The sequence below is a fragment of the Galendromus occidentalis genome, unplaced genomic scaffold (genome assembly GCF_000255335.2).
Source record: "Galendromus occidentalis unplaced genomic scaffold, Mocc_1.1 scf7180000077528, whole genome shotgun sequence".
Lineage (NCBI taxonomy): Eukaryota > Metazoa > Arthropoda > Arachnida > Mesostigmata > Phytoseiidae > Galendromus > Galendromus occidentalis.
The window spans coordinates 291553-294262 of NW_003805516.1; positions in this window are offsets into that span (position 1 = coordinate 291553).

Genomic DNA, 2710 nt, shown 5'->3' on the forward strand with positions numbered 1-2710 from the left:
GTCGCGATCGTTATGATTAGGCTTGGTTGGAAGTCGATGTTATTTACATCGCCAAATTACGACTCTCGGATCACATCGGGCTCCAATGCTCGCCTCGGCGGCGCTCTCGGGAAAGCAATCTACAGATAGAGCAATTGTTCAACTACTAGGAGAAAGACACCACTCAGAGATTCACGATAATTGGGACAATGCCTGCGACGCACGTTGGTCATTAACGCAACGGTCTTTTGGTAAAAGCCTCGTTTCTGAGGAAAGTCGCACTCCGACAAAGACTCCCTGGAGATCGATGAATGCCAAGCAAATCGAAGAAAATGGTCCTCGGCGACTGGAGCGACCATTATTACCAGAAGAGTAGGTGCGGGAAAAACGAGCTGCTTTGGGACTCTTGCCGAACTAGTCTCTCGGATAGCAGAGGATGAGTTCTGTGTTGAACAAAAGAATCTAGTCTGGAATGACGCGAAAGAGCCTGCGACGACTACATCCGCAGATCGGAGAAACGTCGCGAAATGCTTTGCTTCGATACATCCATTACAATCAAAGCGAATTCTGATCCTCGATTGGAAAAATCTGTCGATTCCGAAAGTCGGGAAATCACTGAAACGTGGAAATTCTTATTCCGGGAATGGAAGATGGAAGCGATAGGATGATTACAGCCCCGCAGAGGCGTCAGAGCGATCTACAAGTCTACGGAACATTTAACGATCACTCCAACTCTCAAACTTTGGAGAACAAATCCCATTATCTTACGCGGAATTCGGAAGAAGTCGGCGATTCGGCTCCTTGATAAATGGCTATGTCATCAGAAGCTCCCCGCCTCAAGCATCTGTCTCTGAACTCTGACACGCGGATTATTCATCAGATGATACAATGCTTCCGCTTCCCGTGATCACTGAGACTGGCTAGACGCCAACCGCCGAAATGTTCGGTGGAGTCTCATTGCGTCACATGTTTTTCATGCCTACCGGAGATCTCAATGGTCCGCTCAATGTTGGAGAATATCCTCCTAGGACCTATAATATGGAGCAGAGGGAATCGTGTTGGCAAACAAGCTCATCCGCTGGTATAAAGAGAGTCTTCATTACGTAAGCCAATCCTCGCAGAATATGGAAGGCGATCAAGCTCGGAACTTCGTGAGGAGTCCGATCATTTGCGGCGGCGCGGGCTGGGGTCACCGTCGGGGCGCCGCACAGTGGTCAAAAATCGATTTCTAGGTGGACAAAATCATTCGGTCGTTTTTCGCCCATATCTCAAATTTGAATGGTTCAGACTATCCGATACGACTAAAATTAGGGACGGATGACCCCCCACAAGGACGCACCGACCCGAAGGGTTGCGATTTGTATCGATACGACCGAGGGAAAATTCTTTCGTGGCCGACAATAGGCGAAAACCTAAACTGCTCATTTAGGACCTTTGCCCCGGCTTGCCCCAGGAATTTTTTTTTTTAAAAGCTCCTTCCGCTTTTCGAAGCACACCTCCGATTTCTGCGCATTTTTGCGCTAAGGGCTTTAAAAAAAAAAAGTCAAATTTTCGCTGATTTTAGGTCTTCATCGGAGACATCGAATTATAGCCGGGCATGCTTCAGACGAGACGGCCTGGGCTGTCTTAGAATATTTTTTCCTCTCTTTTACTGCTCGTGGGTGACCATAGGCGGAGATACCGGGATGCAGAATTCGCTACAGGCTTTGATCCGCTTCGATTGTGGAGAAAGATTCCCTCTTTTACAATAGCATGGATATGGATCCCGATCGGTGCTCGCGATTCGGGGGCGAAGCGAGTCATCTCGGCGATCCGACATCCAACAGCTCGTTTCCAGTATTACCGCCGAAAAGCGATCTCTTGAGCGCCAGCAGACGATGTTCCGAGTCTGACTCACGGGCAAACTGGCGCGGTCTCCACTCCTGTAGGAACATGGAAGTCGAGCAGGAAACAAGTCGATGAGCATTCGTCTCTCTCAAATCTGCATGCATAAAGTTGGTGGGATATTTCAATGAACAACGTCCTCAAGACCTCAAATATCGTCTCCGCGGGCGAGCTGGAGGCCGGAAACCCTTTCCGAGTCTCACGCCTCATTCGGGAAACGGAACTCCATCGAAAAAATCATCGAAATAATTTTGTCCACCTAGGTATTGATTTTTGACCACTGTGCGCCGTGTGACCATTGAAGCCGCCGCCAGAGAATCGACTCCCGGCACTTCGATAATCCTTGGTCAGCTGGGAATCGAGCTCTCATTCAGATGGGATCTCTCAATGTACCCTTCGTCCCGGTTCATCAGACACATTCAAAGGCTCATCACGCCTCGCGCCCTGGAAAGCTCGCTGTGCTTGATAGCGCTCGTCCACTTCTCCCGGGAAAAAATAAACGAATTCCATGAAAACTACCGACAGGGGCTTTCTCACTCAGTCAGTCAGACGTCAGACCGCACAGCCTCTCTTTAGTGAAAAGCGTTGAATGTTTGTGAGCGTCGACGCCTTGAAGGAAGCCTATCGTTAGAAGAAAAAGGAGATCAATCAGCGTGATGATATCTTTATTATTGTCGTTCAGTTCTACATAAGCGTCTCTTTCTATTCAAGGAGCCTAGGGCCCCAGCTCTGTGAAAGATGGCACGAAGCACCACGTATGCATTTCCTGTAGGAAGAGAGAGAGACAGACCGCCATAGTATCGACGAGGTCTAATGACCGTGCCAGAGAAGTAGAGCTGGACCCTCG